The sequence below is a fragment of the Ranitomeya imitator genome, chromosome 5 (assembly GCF_032444005.1).
Source record: "Ranitomeya imitator isolate aRanImi1 chromosome 5, aRanImi1.pri, whole genome shotgun sequence".
NCBI lineage: Eukaryota > Metazoa > Chordata > Amphibia > Anura > Dendrobatidae > Ranitomeya > Ranitomeya imitator.
Window position 1 is genome coordinate 555,933,433 of NC_091286.1, and position 25,796 is coordinate 555,959,228.

Genomic DNA, 25,796 nt, shown 5'->3' on the forward strand with positions numbered 1-25,796 from the left:
ATATAACACAGCCCACGTAGTATATAGCAGCCAGGCAGTATATAACACAGCCCACATAATATATAGCACAGCCCACGTAGTATATAACACAGCCCAGTTAGTATATAACACAGTCATGTAGTATATAGTAGTGTGAGCACCATATCCCTGTTAAAAAAAAAAATAGTCACATACTCACCCTCCGTCGTCCACCGAAGCTGTCCCGACGCGCGCGATGCGGCCGGCAGCTTCTGGTCCCAGAGATGCATTGCGAAATTACCCAGATCTCGCAAGACCGCTAAGTCATCTGGGTAATTTCACAATGTATCTCTGGGAACGGAAGCTGCCGGCCGCATCGCGCGCATTGGTGAACGTTGAAGGTGAGAATAGCACAATTTTTTTTATTATTTTTAACATTATATTTTTTAGGTTGGTCCGGGATGGGGCGACACACTGGCACTGACTGGAGGGCAGTAGGGAGGGGGCACTGACTGGAGAAGTGTAGGCAGGGGCCAATTTGCTGCAGGACTAAGCCTGTCGCTGATTGGTCGCAGCCTGTCGGACGCGACCAATCAGCGACCCGGGATTTCCATTACAGACAAACAGACAGACGTAAGTTACAAACAGATGGAAGTACCCCTTAGCCAATTATGTATATAGGTAAATATATATATACACTGTATGTGTCTCACTGATATATATATATATATACCGTATATACTCGAGTATAAGCCGAGATTTTCAGCCCAAATTTTTGGGCTGAAAGTGCCCCTCTCGGCTTATACTCGAGTCAATGTGGGTGGCAGGGTCGGCGGGTGAGGGGGTGAGGGCGCTGAGGTATACTTACCTAGTCCCAGCGATCCTCGCGCTGTCCCTGCCGTCCCACGGGCTTCTGTGCTGCAGCTTCTTCCCCTCTTCAGCGGTCACGTGGGACCGCTCATTAGAGATATGAATAAGCGGCTCCACCTCCCATAGGGGCGGAGCCGCCTATTCATTCCTCTAATCAGCGGTGCCGGTGACCGCTGACAGGAAGAGCTGCGGCACCGAAGACCAGGCAGAGGGACAGCGCGAGGATCGCCAGGACTAGGTAAGTATAGCATATTCACCTGTCCTCGTTCCAGCCGCCGGGCGCCGCTCCATCTTCCCGGCCGGCGCCTCCATCTTCCCGGCGTCTGCGCTCTGACTGTTCAGGCAGAGGGCGCGATGACGCATACAGTGTGCGCGGCGCCCTCTGCCTGATCAGTCAGAGCAGAGACGCCGGGAAGATGGAGGCGCCGGAACGAGACGCCGGGAGCTGCAATCAAGGGAGGTGAGTATGTGGTTTGTTTTTTTATTGCAGCAGCGGCGGCAGAGATTTCTATGGGGCACAATGAACGGTGCAGAGCACCGTATATGGCACAGCAATGGGGCACAATGAACGGTGCAAAGCACCGTATATGGCACAGCAATGGGGCACAATGAATGGTGCAGAGCACCGTATATGGCACAGCAATGGGGCACAATGAACGGTGCAGAGCACCGTATATGGGCACAGATATGGGGCACAATGAACAGTGCAGAGCACCGTATATGGCACAGCAATGGGGCACAATGAACGGAGCAGAGCACCGTATATGGGCACAGATATGGGGCACAATGAACGGTGCAGAGCACCGTATATGGCACAGCAATGGGGCACAATGAACGGTGCAGAGCACTGTATATGGCACAGCAATGGGGCACAATGAACGGTGCAGAGCACCGTATATGGCACAGCAATGGGGCACAATGAACGGTGCAGAGCACCGTATATGGCACAGCAATGGGGCACAATGAACGGTGCAGAGCACCGTATATGGCACAGCAATGGGGCACAATGAACGGTGCAGAGCACCGTATATGGCACAGCAATGGGGCACAATGAACGGTGCAGAGCACCGTATATGGCACAGCAATGGGGCACAATGAACGGTGCAGAGCACCGTATATGGCACAGCTATGGGGCACAATGAACGGTGCAGAGCACTATATGGGGCACAGCTATGGGGAAATAATGAACGGTGTAGAGCACTATATGGCACAGCTATGGGGAAATAATGATCTATTTTTATTTTTGAAATTCACCGGTAAATGCTGCATTTCCACCCTAGGCTTATACTCGAGTCAATAAGTTTTCCCAGTTTTTTGTGGCAAAATTAGGGGGGTCGGCTTATACTCGGGTCGGCTTATACTCGAGTATATACGGTATATATATATATATATATATATATATATATATATATATATATATAAATACCTATACTATTCTATTTTATTCTATCTGTTCTATTCTAACCTGTCAGTGTGATTTTACATTACACCACACTGAATTGCCGGCTTTTCTAAAGGACACCGGTGCGTATTTCTCGCAAGTCACACTGATGGTCCGTGTGGTGTGTGAGTTTTTCTCGCCCCCATAGACTTTCATTGGCGATTCTTGGCCGATATACGGCATGCTGCGATTTCTCTCGCACATATAATACGGCTGAGAAAACAATGGATGATAGAAGCTGCCCCATATATTAACATTGGTCCAAGTGCTATGCAATTTTTTTATCTCATAGCACTCATCCGTATTACGGTGTTACTCTAGCCTGAACATGAGACTTGGAGTCTCCTTTTACAGTTGCATCCACATCAAGCATGCAGCAAGTGAGTGGAGTCCATCAGAAAATTATTAGCAAGCAGTGAGATCATTTATTAGTAGAGCAGTAAGTGCAGAGGTTATTTTATTTACCCTTGCACTCAAGGCTAAACTTTGTGCTTAATTTTGTTTATTAAGACATTCCAGCAAAACAGTCCCCTTCCCATTCTTGTTTTTCTTTTCTATCATCCATTACGCAAGTAATTTCTAAGCTGACAGCTACTTATAAGAAGCAAGAAAAACTGTGTTAATTTGCCTTTGGCAGGGCTGGTGTTAGGGTTACAAATTGGGAACTTTCCCAGAGCCTCCACTTCCTCAGGGACCACCCAGTGTCTATAGCAGAAGCTACATTATCAGTGAAGCATTTGATGTGGAAGACTACTTCATTAGCATTGTTGACATCATGCTCATGTGACCGTGATGTCACCATAGGTCTTATACTCTGCTGAAATTCAGGACCTTTGGTGACATCACGATCATATGACTGTGATATCACCACTGGTCTTGCACTCTACAGGACTTGGAGGAACTGAAAAGCAGAGGGGGTGCTGCAGATAGACATCATATCAACTTCATATGGTTTTCACTGGTTGGGCCCAGTCCTTTTGTCTTCCCTTATTCACACTGAGGACAACATTGACACATGGTGAGGTTTTATTATTAGACAGTACAGCACTGTCCCGATCAGAGTTACCTTGTCATGGTGGGAAGACTTTTATGCTATTTTTGATAAAAAACAGTATTACTAAAAACTCTGTGTTATTTAAATGCATTTTTTGCTTTTTATTTACTTAGTTACAGAAGGGTTTTTGCTCATTTTTTCTCTTGTAGGTTTTATATATTTTATGGCCAATGTGAACATGCCTTTATGAGCTGTATGTATACCTACTCAAGTGAAGCTCAATTTTTGTGATTTTTCTCTGTATTGTTGCATTCTGTGCAAGGGGTGTGGCCTCCCATTTTCTGAGCTACAAATTGTATATAAGACTTCCCTAGACTGGTGTTTCACTGGTTGGGCCCGGTCCTTTTTTCTGCCCTTATTCACATTGAGGTCAACATTAACACATGGTAAGGTTTTAATATTAGACAGTGTAGTGCAGGCTGATATTAATAGCCTAGAAAAAGGCAATGGATATTGGCTCCAACTTAGACTAAGAACATCAACCCTCATCCGCCCAAGAAATGGCGCATTAGATGCACTAATTCTGGCACTATGCCTCTGCTTTTCCCACTTGCCCTGACATTGAGCAAGTGAGGTAATAGTCGATGGGCTGATGTCAGCTGTTTTATGGCCCCTGACATGAAGCCCAGGGGTTAGTAATGGAGAGGCATCTATAAGACACCCCCAATTCTAACCCTATAGTGAAATTATTATAAAGACATAGACATCAACCCCACAAATATTATCTGGGAAGAGCGGAGGCTGAGTGCCAAAATTGGTTCATCTACTGGATACACCATTTCTTGTGCAGCTGAGGGCTGTAGTCTGGGAGGGGGCCAATATCCATTGCCCCTTCCTTGGCTATTAATATCAGCCCACAGCTGTCTGCATAGCCCTTGCTGATTAGTAAATAAAGGGGAATCCCATGTGACTTTGAGGGGTTTCCCATATAATAACTAGTAATGGCTAAGCAAAGAGATGTGAGCTGATATTTATAGCCTGGGAACCTTTTATGGCTATTGGCCCCTCCAAAGAATATTAACATCAGCCCCCAGCTGTCAGCTTTCCCTCAGCTGGTTATGAAAAGTAAAGGGAGCTCAGATCTTTTTTTTTTTCATTTAATGATTTACTTATTTAAAAACTAAATATAAGTACAGAAAAATAAGCACAGAAAGCACTGATTAGAAATCACACTGACATATTTCTATCTATCTATATATCTATCTATCTATCTATCTATCTATCTATCTATCTATCTATCTATCTATCTATCTATCTATCTATCTATCATGTTCCTCATCGCTATCTATCTCTATCTTTGAACATCTTTAGTACATAAAACACTTTAGTTTCTATGCTGCATTTCATTCCATTCATATCACACTGACAGCACACGGATGTCACACAGATGTCACATACACACTCAAGGATAGCACACCAACACATACCACAGATCTCCTCAGTACTGTTTTTGCAAGTACAGGATTCACCAGGATGTGTGGAGGGGATCTAAGGCTACGTTCACACTAGCGTTCGGCTAGTGTGCGTCGCGCTAGCGTCGGGCGACGCAGCGGTGACGCACGCGTCATGCGCCCCTATGTTTAACATGGGGGACGCATGCGTTTTTGCTTGTTGCGTTTTCCGACACGTGTGTCTTTTTTGACGCTAGCGTCGGACCAAGAAAACGCAACAAGTTGCATTTATCTTGCGTCCGATTTTCGTCAAAAAACGACGCACGCGTCGAAAAATGCAGCGTTTTTGCGTGCGTTTGCACGCGTTTTTCGGTGCGTTGCGCGTCGCGTCGCCGATGCAGCGGCGCACAACGCTAGTGTGAACGTAGCCTAAGACATTCACAGCTGCAATAATGGAGCTAATGTCTGATTCCTGTTGTCCGGGGTGCTGTGCAGTAGGAATCGTCTGTTAGGTTATCTTGTGGCAAAACAGCATTAAAAGCCTCATACATTACATGGCGTCATTACTATCTATAGATCACCATGTAATGGTTCAATGTGGGAATTAAAGCCATTCTATGAATTTAATTCTATGATAGCAGCTGTGATTTATTGTGATGTTCTGCAGCAACTGAGATGACTATGAGATTTTGTAGCAAGTGATGTGTATTATGAGGTTCTGCCAGGGTTGCCAACCATCCAGAATTTTCTGGATAGTCTGTGAAAATAGAGAACTTTTTGTGTTTGTGCTATGTGTATATACATATGTGTATGTAAAATACAATGTGTGTGTCACATATGGTGTATATGTAGAATACACATGTATAAATCTTGATAAGATAACCAGGAAACATAATAGATACAGGAGGGGGATAAGGGCACTATATAGTGCGAAATAACCCCCCCACCAAACAAAAGAACCAACTCCATAAGATATGTGAACAAGGAGTACATAAGGAGCATAAAGGTAATCAGAAAAGGTAACAATGCTTTATTAAATTACATGTAAAAATGCAACATGCACGTAATAACAATACAGTAGTACAAAAAATATATATATATAGTGCTCAAGGATGGTTAAAACAAAGCATGAGTGGACATCCCCCGGTGTGCACCGCCAATAGGGCCAGTGTGCAAACATATAATTTGAATGTACTGCTATAGGTGCACATGAATGACTGCAGCAGCATATGAGCAATGCTCAGTGGCATAAAGAGATTTAAGTATATAACATAGCAGCACTTACCAAAATAAGGCACCAAGGCAGGGCACACCGGGTGGGATCCACCAACGCAACCAACGCCTTGTTTTGGTAAGTGCTGCTATGTTATATACTTAAATCTCTTTATGCCACTGGGCATTGCTCATATACTGGTCAATTAGCTTGATATTTCTATTTATGAAATTTTACTTTGTTTATTTACTTGTTGGTTGAATATTTGTGTGCACGCTGCACTTTATATGGTGACCTGTGCCCCTGCAAATTTGGTGCTTGGCAGACCTCTATTTATTTATGCCTATTTTATGTGATTTATTTAATAAAAATTGAATTTTAACCCCTTTACCCCCCCCCCAAGGGTGGTTTGCACGTTAATGACCGGGCCAATATTTACAATTCTGACCACTGTCCCTTTATGAGGTTATAACTCTGGAACGCTTCAACGGATCCCGGTGATTCTGACACTGTTTTCTCGTGACAAATTGTACTTCATGATAGTGGTAAAAAATGTTTGATATTACCTGCGTTTATTTGTGAAAAAAAACAAGTGACACCATTTTGGAAAGTAGACCCCCTAAGGAACTTGTCTAGATGTGTGGTGAGCACTTTGACCCATTAAGTGATTCACAGAGTTTATAATGCAGAGCCGTAAAAATAAAAAATCATATTTTTTCACAAAAATGATGTTTTCGCCCCCAATTTTTTAGTAAAAAAAAAAGGGTAAGAGAAAAAATTGGATGCCAAAAGTTGTACAATTTGTCATGAGTACGCGTATACCCCATATGTGAGGTAGACCATTGCTTGGGGGCAAAGGAGAGCTCGGAAGAGAAAGAGCGCCGTTTGACTTTTCAATGCAAAATTGACAGGAATTGAGATGGGACGCCATGTTGCATTTGGAGAGCCACTGATGTGCCTAAACAATGAAACCCCCCACAAGTGACACCATTTCCCCTAAGGAACTTATCTAGATGTGTGGTGAGCATTTTGACCCATTAAGTGATTCACAGAAGTTTACAATGCAGAGCCGTAAAAATAAAAATCATACTTTTTCAGAAAAATGATGTTTTCGCTCCCAATTTTTTATTTTCCCAAGGGTGAACGTAGCTTTGATGCCGCAGGGGATAGATCGTGCCTCCCTTCAGTCCGATAGTCAGGTGTGGATAACGGACTGGATGGGTGGAGCTATGGTGCTGCGGTAATGGAGGCGGATCTCCCATTTGTAACCTTCGGCGTTCTTTCAGTGCACGTGGAGGGGACACACGTGGAGGATTCCGGAAGTAGTAAAGGTAGATACCCTATAAATGGTTGAGATAAGAGCGGCGGCAGACCGCTGGATGATCTTTAAACAAGGAGGAGGTTTATTCTGTGCCCGGAAAACCCCTTCATTCCCCAAGCTGGCAATACTTTAATTCATTCATTCCTCCCCTGATGATTATGAACAATGAAACGCGTCGGGAGGCCATGGGGGTAATCTTGGGTACTCATGGATCCTAATGGTGGGTTTATAATATTACGGCATTAAGGTTCATCCGTTTCCCCACATTTTGGGATCCATCTGAAGTATCCCTTTTGGAACTGCCAGAGAAACCAGGAGGAACATGAAGTATGATCTACCTGGGTGAGACCGTTCCATTTATTTTCTTTTTCTAGCATATGTCTTTTCTTATGTGAGGGTAACCATATGGTATATTATGTATATTATGTTGATATGGTACAGTTGGACTCTCTATTTTTGAGGTTACTGATATTACCCAGGGACAGTGCTGTATTGTGATTGGTGCTCGGCCTCATTGGTTTTTATTGACCGGTACCTGTTAATTCACCCTAGTAGCTTATCTATGATACACCCAGCAGTTGATATATGTTTTGAACGGTGGGTGTTTTTCTGCTACTTTTGTGGCGTGCGGTTTATGTTTTGTATGTTAGCTGTTCTTGTCTTTTACATTTTTAATACTAATATTAAAAGTTAAATTTTATTTAATATAGTTTCCTTTCTACCCTGCTGCATATTAATACCCCAAGGGTAAGAGAAGAAATTGGAAAACAATAGTTGTTGTACAATTTGTCCTGAGTACGCTGATACCCCAACTGTGGGGGTAAACCACTGTTTGGGCGCATGGCAGAGCTCGGAAGGGAAGGAGCACCATTTGACTTTTCAATTCAAAATTGACTGAAATTGAGATGGGATGCCATGTTGCGTTTGGAGAGCCACTGATGTGCCTAAACATTGAAACCCCCTACAAGTGACACCATTTTGTAAAGAAGACCGCCTAAGGAACTCATCTAGATGTGTTGTGAGAGCTTTGAACCCCCAAGTGTTTCACTACAGTTTATAACACAGAGCTGTGAAAATAAGAAAAAAAAAATTTCCCACAAAAATTATTTTTAGCCACCAGTTTTGTAATTTCCCAAGGGTAACAGGAGAAATTGGACCCCAAAAGTTGTTGTACAATTTGTCCTGAGTATGCTGATACCACATATGTGGGGGGAACCACCGTTTGGATGCATGGGAGAGCTCGGAAGGGAAGGAGCGCCATTTGGAATGCAGACTTAAATGGATTGGTCTGCAGGCGTCACGTTGCATTTGCGGAGAGCCTCATGTAACTAAACAGTAGAAACCCCACACAAGTGACCCCATACTGGAAACTAGACCCGCCAAGGAACTTATCTAGATGTGTTGTGAGAACTTTGAACCCCCAAGTGTTTCAGTACAGTTTATAACGCAGAGCCATGAAAATAAAAAATCTTTTTTTCTCCACAAAAATTATATTTTAGCCCCCAGTTTTGTATTTTTCCAAGGGTAACAGTTGAAATTGAACCCCAAAAGTTGTTGTCCAATTTGTCCTGAGTACGCTGATACCAAATATGTGGGGGGAACCACCGTTTGGGCGCATGGCAGAGCTCAGAAGGGAAGGAGCGCCATTTGGAATGCAGACTTAAATGGATTGGTCTGCAGGCGTCACGTTGCATTTGCGGAGAGCCTCATGTAACTAAACAGTAGAAACCCCCCACAAGTGACCCCATACTGGAAACTAGACCCGCCAAGGAACTTATCTAGATGTGTTGTGAGAATTTTGAACCCCCAAGTGTTTCACTACAGTTTATAACGCAGTGCCGTGAAAATAAAAAATCCTTTTCTTTCCACAAAAATTATTTTTTAGCCCCCAGTTTTGTATTTTCCCAAGGGTAACAGAAGAAATTGTACCCAGAAAGTTGTTGTCCAATGTGTCCTGAGTACGCTGATACTCCATATGTTGGGGTAAACCCATGTTTGGGCACACAGGAGAGCTCGGGAGGGAAGGAGCACTGTTTTACTTTTTCATTGCAAAAAATATTTTTTGCGTTACCACATTTTGAGAGCTATAATTTTTCCATATTTTGGTCCACAGAGTCATGTGAGGACTTGATTTTTGTGGGACGAGTTGACGTTTTTATTGGTTACATTTTCGGGCACGTGACATTTTTTGATCACTTTTTATTCAGATTTTTGTGAGGCAGAATGACCAAAAACCAGCTATTCATGAATTTATTTTTTTGGGGGGCGTTTATACCATTCCGCATTTGGTAAAATGGAAAAATCAGTTTTATTCTTCGGGTCAGTACGATTACAGCGATACCTCATTTATATCTTTTTTTATGTTTTGGCGCTTCTACACGATAAAAACTATTTTATAGAAAAAATTATTTTTGCATCGCTTTATTCTGAGGACTATAACTTTTTCATTTTTTTGCTGATGATGCTGTATCATGGCTTGTTTTTTGCGGGACAAGATGACATTTTCAGCGGTACCATGGTTATTTATATCTGTATTTTTGATCGCGTGCTATTCCACTTTTTGTTTGGCAGTATGATAAAAAAGCGTTGTTTTTTGCCTTGTTTTTTTACGGTGTTCACTGAAAGGGTTAACTAGTGGGAAAGGTTTATAGGTCGGGTCGTTACGGACGCGGCGATACTAAATATGTGTAAGTTTATTTTTTTTATTATTTAGATAAAGGAATATATTTATTGGAACAATATTTTTTTTATTATTTATTTAGTTTTTTTTTTTTTTCACACATGTGATTTTTTTTTTTTTACTTTTTTACTTTGCCCCAGGGGGGGACATCACAGTAAATTGATAGATCGCTGATCTGACACTTTGCTATGCACTGTGTCAGATCAGCGATCTGACATGCACAGCAGGGAGGCTTCCCGACGCCTGCTCTGAGCAGGCTCTGGTAAGCCACCTCCTTGCAGGACCCGGATGCAGCCCCGCAGCCATTTTGGATCCGGGCCTGCAGGGAGGAGGATATAAGAGACCTATGCAGCAATGCGATCACATCGCGTTGCTCCGAGGGTCTCAGGGAAGCACGCAGGGAGCCCCCTCCCTGTGCAATGCTTCCCTATACCGCCAGAACACTGCAATCATGTTTGATCGCTGTGTGCTGGGGTTATTGTGCCGGAGGAGGTCCGTGACCGCTCCTGGCACATAGTGCCGAATGTCAACTTTGATAGCTGATACCCGGCCGCGATCGGCCGTGCTCCCCCGGTGAGTGCAGCTAATCGCTCTGGATGTACTATTCCGTCCTTGAAGTAGGACCCACCCCACCTGGATGGAATAGTACGTCCAATGGTAGAAAGGGGTTAAAGATTATACTCTCTTGTGGTGGTTCATCTCCCTTTTTTCTCAAGTGTTCATTATATGCATGAGTTTTTTGTCCTTCTCAAAATGACTTTGAGACCTTTGTGATAAACAGAGTTATTAAAGAAATAACAAACCAGACAATCCGTTGATTTTGCTACTGAACATCCAACCAAGCTTGGACATGTGTGATAATGGATGTATCTGGGTGGTGGCCATAAAGATTGTCAAGCTGACACTCGTACCATGCTTGGCACACGTGCTTAACTTGGTAGTTCAGTCATTCTTTAAAACATACCCTGAATTGACAGAGCTTCTGATCAAGGTATGCCACATCAGAGCCAATTCCCACAAGTCGGCTACTGTTGCTCCACCCTGACAGTGCTGCAGCAGTGCATGCAAGTGCCAGCTCACCGACTGGTGTGCAACATCACCACGTGCTGGAACTCCACAATGCACATGCTGGCAAGGCTTTATGAACAGAAGAGACCAGTTGTCAAATTCCAGCTCCAATATGCCCATCTGTATTCTGGTCAGCTTCTGCACATATCAACTGTAGAGTTAGCGCAACAGTCCAGTCCTGTGACTATTTAAACAGTTGCTGCTTACAAACAAACATGAAGGTATGCATGCAGACCAAGGGGAGATGGAGGAAGACCTGAGACAGAGAGATACTACCCAACCATGTCACAAACGGGTCACTTCCTCCTGGGAGATCTGGGGTTAGAAAGTCAATATGTATTGTGAATCACAGATCTTCCATTTAGCCAATGTGTTTGTGCTACATATTAAATAGATTTATTTTCCTTTGGTGCTGAAGGTTAGTGACTCTTTATATGCTGGATAGAAACTTGCAGCTCCATCTCACAGCGGTCCTGACCTGGTCATTTCCTCTCCCTATAGAATCTGGCCAGACGTTCTCTAAATTGCCAGTGACAGCTTTGCTTCCTAGTTCTTTGCAGATGCTGTGCTGAATTAGAGATCGTTGTTGCTACTATAGATTGTTGCCTGCTGTTTATGGGTGTATGCTTTGCTTATTGTCCTATTCTCATTTGGTTGGTACATTCCTATCCTTCCCTACATACCTCCCTACCTTTGGTGATCGTTTTTGTATCTTTGTTGCTTTCTGTTATCCCTGTCTGTCTTAACAGGAACAGGAGCTGGTTGCTAGCATAACAGAGTCTAGTATCCACACAATTTTCATCCTGTCTCTCCGACGTGGATCGGCTGAGTAGGGGAAAGAGGAGGAAGAGTGGGAGGAGAAGGAGGAAAAGATGGACAGTTGTCAAAGTTTTGGAGTCAGGGAATTGTTGGCTGTGGGTAGCTTGGCACATATGGGTGACTTTATGTACCCCTGCATTTCCAGTGACCCTCTCATTATTTTTATCTTGGTCAAAAAAGAATACTGGTTGTTCACTCTTCTAGACCTACACTATAAGGAGAAGTTTGTATCTCTCCTTCTTGAGATGGAAAGGTCTTTTAAAATAGTGCTATACCAGAAGACCATTGTGGAAAATACAGTATGTTGAAAAAAAACCACCAGATAATGCCAGTGGCAAGAGCCAATTTCATGACCCCATCCCAGTGTCCTGGGCCTGATGACCAGGTATTTTTAACAAGGAGGGAACAGTTTTTAAAGATGGTAAGCAATAGCTGACAGATGTACTCCCTAATTCCTCAGTGACCTTCAACTATTGGGTCTCAAAGCTTGACACCTGGCATGTGCTGTCCCTCCATGACTTGGAAGTGTTGTGTTGCCCTGCCAATAATATCTTGTCTGAGCAGGTTTTTAGTACTGCTGGGGGGAGGTCATGATAGACAGGTGTCTTTGGCCGTCAACAGAGAATGCTGACAGGCTCACTTTGATAAAAATGAACAAAGTCTGGATTAGCCATAATTTTTCACACCACCAGATTACAGCAGCACATAAAGAGTTTCTGATGTTCAATACATGAATGAGGCCCTGGAGTTGTTGCCTTAAGCGGTGTATGGATGAACTGCCATATATTTTTTTCCTGGCTTTACGCTATGCGCAAAGCCTTTATGATGGTAGTAGTACATCAACTACACTTTGTTATTTTATTATGAGGCTCTTCACTTGTTGCCTTCAAGGGTGTATGGATGACTCCGCTTGTAATTTTTGGAAGGCTTTGCAATTAATGCATAGTCTTTATGAGTCTAGGAGCTATGTGACAGTTTTAACAAAATGTGTATGAAGCCCTCCTTTATGTCTAATGCAGGGTGTATTTCAGTTCCTCTTCCATCTAATTTTTGACAACTCTTGCTTTCTTAATAAACTACAATGACATTTCCAATTTTCCTTCTAAAAAATATTTTAATTTTGGTTTAATTAAATTCATGTTATTTCTAAATTCTTTATAAATTTTGCCTTAAATACAAATCATTATACAGTAAAGAATGTTTCTTAACATTTTTTTCCTGTAAACTCCAATTTCTCTTCAATTTTGAATGTTTTATTGTCAGCCTTTAACCCCTTTCTGCCATTAGACGTACTATTGCGTCCATGTGGGGTGGGCTTTACTTCCCAAGGACGCAATAGTACGTCATATGCGATCGGCAGCGCTCACGGGGGGAGCGCCGCCGATCGCGGCCGGGTGTCAGCTGTTTATCGCAGCTGACATCCGGCACTATGTGCCAGGAGCGGTCACGGACCGCCCCCGGCACATTAACCCCCGGCACACCGCGATCAAAGATGATCGCGATGTGCCGGCGGTGCAAGGAAGCACCGCGCAGGGAGGGGGCTCCCTGCGGGCTTCCCTGAGCCCCCCGCAGCAACGCGATGTGATCGCGTTGCTGCGAGGGTCTCACCTCCCTCCCTGCTCCCTCCAGCCCCGGATCCAAGATGGCCGCGGATCCGGGTCCTGCAGGGAGGGAGGTGGCTTCACAGAGCCTGCTCAGAGCAGGCACTGTGAAGCAGCCTGCACTCCTATCAGATCAGTGATCTGACAGAGTGCTGTGCAAACTGTCAGATCACTGATCTGTGATGTCCCCCCCTGGGACAAAGTAAAAAAGTAAAAAAAAAAAATTTCAAATGTGTAAAAAAAAATAAAAAAAAATATTCCAAAATAATGAAAAAAAAAAAAAATATTATTCCCATAAATACATTTCTTTATCTAAATAAATAAAAAAAAACAATAAAAGTACACATATTTAGTATCGCCGCGTCCGTAACGGCCCGACCTATAAAACTGGCCCACTAGTTAACCCCTTCAGTAAACACCGTAAGAAAAAAAAAAAAAAAACGAGGCAAAAAACAACGCTTTATTATCATACCGCCGAACAAAAAGTGGAATAACACGCGATCAAAAAGACAAATATATATAACCATGGTACCGCTGAAAACGTCATCTTGTCCCGCAAAAAACGAGCTGCCATACAGCATCATCAGCAAAAAATTAAAAAAGTTATAGTCCTGAGAATAAAGCGATGCAAAAATAATTATTTTTTCTATAAAATAGTTTTTATCGTATAAAAGCGCCAAAACATAAAAAAATTATATAAATGAGGTGTCGCTGTAATCGTACTGACCCGAAGAATAAAACTGCTTCATCAATTTTACCAAACGCGGAACGGTATAAACGCCTCCCCCAAAAGAAATTCATGAATAGCTGGTTTTTGGTCATTCTGCCTCACAAAAATCGGACTAAAAAGCGATCAAAAAATGTCACGTGCCCGAAAATGTTACCAATAAAAACATCAACTCGTCCCGCAAAAAACAAGACCTCACATGACTCTGTGGACCAAAATATAGAAAAATTATAGCTCTCAAAATGTGGTAACGCAAAAAATATTTTTTGCAATAAAAAGCGTCTTTCAGTGTGTGACGGCTGCCAATCATAAAAATCCGCTAAAAAACCCGCTATAAAAGTAAATCAAACCCCCCTTCATCACCCCCTTAGTTAGGGAAAAATTAAAAAAATGTATTTATTTCCATTTTCCCATTAGGGCTAGGGTTAGAGTTAGGGTTAGGGCTAGGGTTAGGGCTAGGGTTAGGGCTAGGGCTAGGGTTAGGGTTAGGGCTAGGGTTAGGGCTAGGGTTAGGGCTAGGGTTAGGGTTAGGGCTAGGGTTAGGGCTAGGGTTAGGGCTAGGGTTAGGGCTAGGGTTAGGGTTAGGGCTAGGGTTAGGGCTAGGGTTAGGGCTAGGGTTAGGGCTAGGGCTAGGGTTAGGGTTAGGGCTAGGGTTAGGGCTAGGGTTAGGATTAGGGTTAGGGCTAGGGTTAGGGCTAGGGCTACAGTTTGGGTTGGGGCTAAAGTTACAGTTAGGGTTTAGATTACATTTACGGTTGGGAATAGGGTTGGGATTAGGGTTAGGGGTGTGTCAGGGTTAGAGGTGTGGTTAGGGTTACTGTTGGGATTAGGGTTAGGGATGTGTTTGGATTAGGGTTTCAGTTATAATTGGGGGGTTTCCACTGTTTAGGCACATCAGGGGCTCTCCAAACGCGACATGGCGTCCGATCTCAATTCCAGCCAATTCTGCGTTGAAAAAGTAAAACAGTGCTTCTTCCCTTCCGAGCTCTCCCGTGTGCCCAAACAGGGGTTTACCCCAACATATGGGGTATCAGCGTACTCAGGACAAATAGGACAACAACTTTTGGGGTCCAATTTCTCCTGCTACCCTTGGGAAAATATAAAACTCGGGGCTAAAACATTTTTTGTGGGAAAAAAAAAGATTTTTTATTTTCACGGCTCTGCGTTATAAACTGTAGTGAAACACTTGGGGGTTCAAAGTTCTCACAACACATCTAGATTAGTTCCCTGGGGGGTCTAGTTTCCAATATGGGGTCACTTGTGGGGGGTTTCTACTGTTTAGGTACATTAGGGGTTCTGCAAACGCAATGTGACGTCTGCAGACCATTCCATCTAAGTCTGCATTCCAAATGGCGCTCCTTCCCTTCCGAGCTCTGCCATGCGCTCAAACGTTGGTTTCCCCCAACATACGGGGTATCAGCGTACTCAGGACAAATTGGACAACAACTTTTGGGGTCGAATTTCTCCTCTTACCCTCGGGAAAATACAAAACTGGGGGCTAAAAAATAATTTTGGGGGAAAGATTTTTTTTTTTAATTTTCACGGCTCTGCGTTACAAACTGTAGTGAAACACTTGGGGGTTCAAAGCTATCACAACACATCTAGATGAGTTCCTTAGGGGGTCTAGTTTTCAAAATGGTGTCACTTGTGGGAGGTTTCTACTGTTTAGGTACATTAGGGGCTCTGCAAATGCAATGTGACACCTGCAGACCATTCCATCTAAGTCCTCATTCCAAATGGATCTCCTTCCCTTCCGAGCCCTCCCATGCGCCCAAACAGTGGTTCCCCCCCACATATAGGGTATCAGCGCACTCAGGACAAATTGGACAACAAATTGTGGGGTCGAATTTCTCCTGTTACCCTCGGGAAAATACAAAACTGGAGGCTAAAAAATAATTTTTGTGGGAAAAAATTTTTGTTTTATTTTTACGGCTCTCCATTATAAACTTCTGTGAAGCCCTTGGTGGGTCAAAGCGCTCAGCACACATCTAGATAAGTTCCTAAGGGGGTCTACTTTCCAAAATGGTGTCACTTGTGGGGGGTTTCTACTGTTTAGGTACATTAGGGGCTCTGCAAACGCAATGTGACACCTGCAGACCATTCCATCTAAGTCTGCATTCAAATGGCACTCCTTCCCTTCTGAGCCCTCCCATGTGCCCAAACAGTGGTTCCCCCCACATATGGTGTATCATCGCACTCAGGACAAATTGGGCAACAAATTTTGGGGTCCAATTTCTCCTGTTACCCTCAGGAAAATACAAAACTGGGGGCTAAAAAAATAATTTTTGTGGGAAAAATATTTTGTTTTATTTTTACGGCTCTGCATTATAAACTTCTGTGAAGCACTTGGTGGGTCAAAGTGCTCACCACACCTCTAGATAAGTTCCTTAGGGGGTCTACTTTCCAAAATGGTGTCATTTGTGGGGGGTTTCAATGTTTAGGCACATCAGTGGCTCTTCAAACGCAACATGGCGTCCCATCTCAATTCCTGTCAATTTTGCTTTGAAAAGTCAAACGGCGCTCCTTCCCTTCCGAGCTCTCCCATCCACCCAAACAGTGGTTTACCCCCACATATGGGGTATCAGCGTACTCAGGACAAATTGTACAACAACTTTTGGGGTCCAATTTCTTCTCTTACCCTTGGGAAAATAAAAAATTGGGGGCGAAAAGATAATTTTTGTGAAAAAATATGATTTTTTATTTTTACGGTTCTACATTATAAACTTCTGTGAAGCACTTGTTGGGTCAAAGTGCTCACCACACCTCTAGATAAGTTCCTTAGGGGGTCTACTTTCCAAAATGGTGTCACTTGTGGGGGGTTTCAATGTTTAGGCACATCAGTGGCTCTCCAAACGCAACATGGCGTCCCATCTCAATTCCTGTCAATTTTGCATTGAAAAGTCAAACGGCGCTCCTTCCCTTCCGAGCTCTCCCATCCGCCCAAACAGTGGTTTACCCCCACATATGGGCTATCAGCGTACTCAGGACAAATTGTACAACAACTTTTGGGGTCCAATTTCTTCTCTTACCCTTGGGAAAATAAAAAATTGGGGGCGAAAAGATAATTTTTGTGAAAAAATATGATTTTTTATTTTTACGGTTCTACATTATAAACTTCTGTGAAGCACTTGTTGGGTCAAAGTGCTCACCACACCTCTAGATAAGTTCCTTAGGGGGTCTACTTTCCAAAATGGTGTCACTTGTGGGGGGTTTCAATGTTTAGGCACATCAGGGGCTCTCCAAACGAAACATGGCGTCCCATCTCAATTCCAGTCAATTTTGCATTGAAAAGTCAAATGGCACTCCTTCGCTTCCGAGCTCTGCCATGCGCCCAAACAGTGGTTTACCCCCACATGTGGGGTATTGGCATACTCAGGACAAATTGTACAACAATGTTTGGGGTCCATTTTCTCCTGTTACCCTTGGTAAAATAAAACAAATTGGAGCTGAATTAAATTTTTTGTGAAAAAAAGTTAAATGTTCATTTTTATTTAAACATTCAAAAAATTCCTGTGAAGCACCAGAAGGGTTAATAAACTTCTTGAATATGGTTTTGAGCACCTTGAGGGGTGTAGTTTTTAGAATGGTGTCACACTTGGGTATTTTCTATCATATAGACCCCTCAAAATGACTTCAAATGAGATGTGGTCCCTAAAATAAAATGGTGTTGTAGAAATGAGAAATTGCTGGTCAACTTTTAACCCTTATAAATCCCTAACAAAAAAAAATTTTGGTTCCAAAATTGTGCTGATGTAAAGTAGACATGTGGAAAATGTTACTTATTAAGTATTTTGTGTGACATATCTCTGTGATTTAATTGCATAAAAATTCAAAGTTGGAAAATTGCGAAATTTTCATAATTTTCGCCAAATTTCCGTTTTTTTCACAAATAAACGCAGGTACTATCAAATAATTTTTACCATTGTCATGAAGTACAATATGTCACGAGAAAACAATGTCAGAATCACCAGGATCCATTGAAGCGTTCCAGAGTTATAACCTCATAAAGGGACAGTGGTCAGAATTGTAAAAATTGGCCCGGTCATTAACGTGCAAACCACCCTTGGGGGTAAAGGGGTTAAAATGGCGTAGCACTTTTTCCATCCATTTCAACTTTTTCACTGCCCCTAAGACCTCCTTTTTGGGTCTGCTAGAAAAATGCTGCCAATTATGCACCCGAGGTGCAGAGTCCTGCAGTTGCCAGTTGAAAAGAGTAAGCTGATGCCCAACTTCCTTACTCCAGCCAATTGACCATACACGGATCCAGCCCCAAATCTCTCAACCAAGCTTCCCTTTTTTCCCATTACTGTTATTTGTGAAACAATCTGGGCATGCCAGCACTATCTGCACTGACATAAAAAAAGCATCGCCTCACCCAAGCCATCTTTCTCCTTTCCAGCTGTTTTTTTGTAGGTGAATTAGAGAGGAAGCCCAGTGATAATTTACACTCCATTAATGTTGATGGTAATGTTACTTTGGGCCAGAAATTGCATTAGTCCATCCAGAGGAAGACTATTCAGGAAATACATGTGGTTTGTTTTACTGAAGCATCTCGTTTAGGTCTTTTTTTATTACTTCCTGACAACATTCTAGATGCTTTGTCCATCAGTATTTTTTAGGGTGTTTTCAGATATGTTTTCAACTCCATGAAGAAACCACTAGCAATTTTTGAACAAAAACAATGGGAAAACACTGAAGAAGGTACCCTGGTGTATTCCAGATGTCTTTTCATCCTTCATAAAATCAAAGAATCATAGAATGTTAGATTTTGAAGGAACCTCCACGGTCATCTTGTCCAGCCCCTGGTCAATGCAGGATTCATTAAACCATTTCAGACAGATGTCTGGCAAGCCTCTGTTTGAAGACTTCCATTGAAGGAGAACTCACCACTAGTGTTTGGTGAACTCGTGGATGTTCGGGTCTTGCGGGTCTGGCTGAACATCTAAAAAAAAGTTCAGTTTGGATACCAGAACGGTACAGATGAATGGTTGGGTCCAAACATCAGTTGATTGCCACGCTGTCACCTGCAATACAGAGCAGCAAACACAGGCTCTGATCAGCAGTAAGATCATTAATGCTGGTCAAAGAGCTTCCTATGCTGTCAGATGACAGTATGAGCCAGCATCTGTGATTGGCAGTTAAATGATTACCTCTAGTCACACACATAAGCTGATGAGAGAGTACTACTGATATCTGCCTATACCTGCTGTCACTGATAACAGCAAGAGCAGGCACCACTGCTGGGAGTATTCGTCAGCAGTCACTTGTGCTACAAAATAAATCAATTTAAAAAGTGACTTGGGGTCTCATCTATTTGTGATAACCAGAACCAGCAAAACTGATAGCTGCAGGCTGCAATCTTCAGCTATCAGCTTTATCACAGCTGGCTTTTTTTTTAAGCTGGTGCAGTGGACGGTGGGGTAATGGTTTTTGGATTGAGACCAGCTGTTTTATGGCCTCCTCTAAGCCTTCTAATCCCATTCTACAGCTTGCTGTAACACTTGTATTGGCATCCTTTACATTAAATTAGTATAAAAACACATTTCGTCTCACCTGTGGTAAATCACAAAAGAGAATCACCTGTAATTAATTGCTGGTGACATGAATTAGCCAATGAATGATGACTTCAGTGTTTTAAAAATCCACATCTAGGCTCGGTTCCATTGTCATAATGATGAAGAAAAGAGTTGTCTGAGGACAACAGAACTGCTATTATTAGCAAACACAAGGCTTCCAAAGGGTATAAAGGTACCGTCACATTTAGCGATGCTGCAGCGATATAGACAACAATGCCGATCGCTGCAGCGTCGCTGTTTAGTCGTTGTGTGGTCGCTGGAGAGCTGTCACACAGACAGCTCTCCAGCGACCAACGATGCCGAAGTCCCCGGGTAACCAGGGTAAACATCGGGTTACTAAGCGCAGGGCCGCGCTTAGTAACCTGATGTTTACCCTGGTTACCATTGTAAATGTAAAAAAAAAAAACACTACATACTTACATTCCAGTGTCTGTCGCGTCCCCCGGCGTCAGCTTCCCTGCACTGTGTAAGCGCTAGCCGTAAAGTAGAGCGGTGATGTCACCGCTGTGCTCTGCTTTATGGCCGGCCGGCGCTGACACAGTGCAGGTAAGCTGACGCTGGGGGAAGCGACAGACACCGGAATGTAAGTATGTAGTGTTTTTTTTTTTACATTTACAATGGTAACCAGGGTAAATATCGGGTTACTAAGCGCGGCCCTGCTCTTAGTAACCCGATGTTTACCCTGGTTACAAGTGAACACATCGCTGGATCGGCGTCACACACGCCGATTCAGTGATGTCAGCGGGTGATCCAGTGACGAAATAAAGTTCTGGCCTTCTAGCTCCGACCAGCGATGTGACAGCAGGATCCTGATCGCTGCTGCGTGTCAAACACAACGATATCGCTATCCAGGACGCTGCAACGTCACGGATCGCTATCGTTATCGTTCTAAAGTTGCTCAGTGTGAAGGTACCTTAAGGCTATCTTCAAAGACCTTGGTATCCCAGTTTCAATAGTGAGTAATGTAATTTAGAAGTCTGCGAAACATGTAACCATCAAGAACCTTCCTGGACATGGGGGAAAGAGGAAAATTGACAAGAGATGTCTTCAAAGGTTGGTACGAGTGGTAGAAAAGCCAAAACATCAAACATCCAGACCTGAAAGCTAACTTGGAACAGTTTGAGGTCATGATTTCAACAACTTCCATACACACACTAAACCAAGCAGATTTCTGTGGGCAAAGGCCAAGAAAGAAACCATCGCTGAAGAAAAAAACATAAAAAGGAACCACTGATCCTTGCCTTCTGGCAAAATGTTCTGTGGACAGATGAAACAAAAATAGAACTTTTTGGCAAATCAAAGCAGCAGTTTGTTTACAGATGGCGCAATGAAGCTTGTAAGGAAAAGAACACCTTTCCAACAGTTAAGCAAGGTGGAGGATCCATAATGCTGTGGTGATGCTTTTCGGCGTCTGGTACTGGAGGCCTTGATCATATCATAGAAACATGAAATCAGAGAATTATCAAGATATTTTAGACAGAAGTGTTCTGCCCAGTGTAATAAAACTTGGTTTGAGTCAAAGATCATGGGTCCTCCAGCAAAGCAATAACCCAAAGCACACATCCAAAAGTACAGAAGAATCATTGAAAAAGATAAAATGGACTGTCTTAAAAAGGCCAGCAATGTTATGAGACTATAATTTTGGTACATTTCCATTTATTTCTGAAGATATTGTACAGTTTATGAAAAAGTGAAGGGGTGCCAATAATGGTGAGCAGGACTATATGTACCCCTCATTATTTATTTATGTTGAATTTGTGTAATTAGTAGTGTTGAGCGATACCTTCCGATATCGGAAAGTATCGGTATCGGTTTGGATCGGCCGATATTCAAAAAATATCGGATATCGCCGATACCGATACCCGATCCCAATGCAAGTCAATGGGACCAAAATATCGGAATTAAAATAAACCCTTTCTTTCCTTGTAGGTTCATTCTACATGAAGGAAAACAACTAAGAATAATGCCGGATGTATTTGGGGAGGTGGCGGAGACATTAAAGTCATAGAGGTTTATCCCAATCAAATAGAATAGCATGTTTTTTGTTTTTTTTTAAGACGTTCGGAGTGACAAAGATATTGACTATGTAAATTTTTTTTTTATTTTGTCAGATATTGATGTTTCACTATTCCACGCCCTTCCCCTTCTTTTTTTTCTTTTTTTTTTTCTTTTCCCACACTTTCATCTTCATCATCATCAGCATCTTTGACATCAACTTCTTCACCTTATTCATCTTCTTCTTCATCTTCTACCTATTTTTTTTTTTTTATTACATTCTTCATATTCATTTTATTCAACTATTATTATTCTTCTTATTCTACATATTCTTTTTATTCCACTGTTATTATTCTTCCTATTCTACTTCTTCATCATATTCTCATTTGTGACAGGCATTCCCGTAGTTGTTATCTATAAAAGTTTGAAGATTACACCTTCCGTTCTGCCAGTCACAAAAGTTACATTTGTCCGCGTTCAGTTTGGCCTGCAGCATCAGGCTTTATCCAGGGGCACCACGAGGAGGAACGGACTCACCCCCATACACTGCTTAGTCTTCTTCTGCATATAATTTAGATAATATCTTTTGCTCTGATATTAAGTCTTATGCTTAATGTTCTTCTGCTCTTTGTTCTGCAGCCTCTTGTTCTTCTGCTTCTCGGTCTTCCATGTTGTCGTCTCCAGGGTCGTCGTCTCCAGTGTCGTCATCTCCGCCGTCGTCGTCTCCGCCGTCGTCGTCGTCGTCATCGGGGTGGTCTTCCGTGTCGTCGTCATCGTGGTGGTCTTCCGGGTCGTCGACGTTAGGGTCTTCAACTTGGAAATGTAGCAGAAGGTACAAGAAGGCTGAGAAAATGCCAAGAACCAGCTGATGGAACTGGAACTCGGATGGCTACCCGAAGGTTCAAGAGCCTATGGAACTACCGAGGACCAGCTGACGTTACTGGAACCCGGTTACTAAGCAGGAGGTACCCGTGCTAAAAAGCACTACCAAGGACCGCCTGACGTTGACGGAACTCGGATACCCAGAAGGAGGCACCTAAGCCAAAGGCTCTGCCCGGAACCAGCTGACGTTACTGGAACCAGGATGGGGAGCAGAAGGTACAAGAGCAAAAGACACTGCCGAGAACCAGCTGACGGTACTGGAACCCGGATGGGTAGCCGAAGGTCCAAGAGCCAATGGAACTACCGAGGACCAGCTGACGTTACTGGAACCCGGTTACTAAGCAGGAGGTACCCGTGCCTGAAAGCACTACCAAGGACCACCTGACGTTGGTGGAACTTGGATACCCAGAAGGAGGCACCTAAGCCAAAGGCTCTGCCCGGAACCAGCTGACGGTACTGGAACCAGGATGGGGAGCAGAAGGTACAAGAGCAAAAGACACTGCCGAGAACCAGCTGACGGTGCTGGAACCAGGTGGTGGACCCGAAGGCCCACAGGAGAGGAGAGAACAGCTAGGCCGCGAGGCAGCCGCAGTTACCGAACCCCAACAGTCCTACAGGGGGAGCTGGGCCTACTGGCACTACATAACCAGCCTTGACTACCAGTTCACGCAGCCCACATAGGAAGCTCCTAAACTGGAGGCACCCTGGAGTTGGCTAACTCGACCGCACCACGACGGGGCAAGCATAGGCGTCTCAGTGAAGTTGACACAACCCGGAAACAGCTGACGGTGCTGAAACCAGGCTTGGCACGAGGGAGTACCTGTGACAAGAACACTGCCGAGAACCAGCTGGCGGTGCTGGAACCCGGATGCGTTGCCCCAGTGTGCAAGAGCCAATGGCACGACCGAGGACCAGCTGACGGTGCTGGAACCCGGTTACTAAGCTGTAGGTGCCCGCGCTTAAAAGCACTACCAAGGACCGCCTGGCGTTGGCGGAACTCGGATACCCAGGAGGAGGCACCTAAGCCAAAGGCTCGGCCCGGAACCAGCTGACGGTGCTGGAACCAGGTGGTGGACCCCAAGGCCCACAGGAGAGGAGAGAACAGCTAGGCCGCGAGGCAGCCGCAGTTACCGAACCCCAACAGTCCTACAGGGGGAGCTGGGCCTACTGGCACTACAGAACCAGCCTTGACTACCAGTTCACGCAGCCCACATAGGAAGCTCCTAAACTGGAGGCACCCTGGAGTTGGCTAACCCGACCGCACCACGACGAGGCAAGCATAGGTGTCTCAGTGAGCTTGACACAACCCGGAAACAGCTGACGGTGCTGAAACCAGGCTTGGCACGAGGGAGTACCTGTGACAAAAACACTGCCGAGAACCAGCTGGCGGTGCTGGAACCCGGATGCGTTGCCCCAGTGTGCAAGAGCCAATGGCACGACCGAGGACCAGCTGACGGTGCTGGAACCCGGTTACTAAGCTGTAGGTGCCCGCGCTTAAAAGCACTACCAAGGACCGCCTGGCGTTGGCGGAACTCGGATACCCAGGAGGAGGCACCTAAGCCAAAGGCTCGGCCCGGAACCAGCTGACGGTGCTGGAACCAGGTGGTGGACCCGAAGGTCCACAGGAGAGGAGAGAACAGCTAGGCCGCGAGGCAGCCGCAGTTACCGAACCCCAACAGTCCTACAGGGGGAGCTGGGCCTACTGGCACTACAGAACCAGCCTTGACTACCAGTTCACGCAGCCCACATAGGAAGCTCCTAAACTGGAGGCACCCTGGAGTTGGCTAACCCGACCGCACCACGACGAGGCAAGCATAGGTGTCTCAGTGAGCTTGACACAACCCGGAAACAGCTGACGGTGCTGAAACCAGGCTTGGCACGAGGGAGTACCTGTGACAAAAACACTGCCGAGAACCAGCTGGCGGTGCTGGAACCCGGATGCGTTGCCCCAGTGTGCAAGAGCCAATGGCACGACCGAGGACCAGCTGACGGTGCTGGAACCCGGTTACTAAGCTGTAGGTGCCCGCGCTTAAAAGCACTACCAAGGACCGCCTGGCGTTGGCGGAACTCGGATACCCAGGAGGAGGCACCTAAGCCAAAGGCTCGGCCCGGAACCAGCTGACGGTGCTGGAACCAGGTGGTGGACCCGAAGGTCCACAGGAGAGGAGAGAACAGCTAGGCCGCGAGGCAGCCGCAGTTACCGAACCCCAACAGTCCTACAGGGGGAGCTGGGCCTACTGGCACTACAGAACCAGCCTTGACTACCAGTTCACGCAGCCCACATAGGAAGCTCCTAAACTGGAGGCACCCTGGAGTTGGCTAACCCGACCGCACCACGACGAGGCAAGCATAGGTGTCTCAGTGAGCTTGACACAACCCGGAAACAGCTGACGGTGCTGAAACCAGGCTTGGCACGAGGGAGTACCTGTGACAAAAACACTGCCGAGAACCAGCTGGCGGTGCTGGAACCCGGATGCGTTGCCCCAGTGTGCAAGAGCCAATGGCACGACCGAGGACCAGCTGACGGTGCTGGAACCCGGTTACTAAGCTGTAGGTGCCCGCGCTTAAAAGCACTACCAAGGACCGCCTGGCGTTGGCGGAACTCGGATACCCAGGAGGAGGCACCTAAGCCAAAGGCTCGGCCCGGAACCAGCTGACGGTGCTGGAACCAGGTGGTGGACCCGAAGGTCCACAGGAGAGGAGAGAACAGCTAGGCCGCGAGGCAGCCGCAGTTACCGAACCCCAACAGTCCTACAGGGGGAGCTGGGCCTACTGGCACTACAGAACCAGCCTTGACTACCAGTTCACGCAGCCCACATAGGAAGCTCCTAAACTGGAGGCACCCTGGAGTTGGCTAACCCGACCGCACCACGACGAGGCAAGCATAGGTGTCTCAGTGAGCTTGACACAACCCGGAAACAGCTGACGGTGCTGAAACCAGGCTTGGCACGAGGGAGTACCTGTGACAAAAACACTGCCGAGAACCAGCTGGCGGTGCTGGAACCCGGATGCGTTGCCCCAGTGTGCAAGAGCCAATGGCACGACCGAGGACCAGCTGACGGTGCTGGAACCCGGTTACTAAGCTGTAGGTGCCCGCGCTTAAAAGCACTACCAAGGACCGCCTGGCGTTGGCGGAACTCGGATACCCAGGAGGAGGCACCTAAGCCAAAGGCTCGGCCCGGAACCAGCTGACGGTGCTG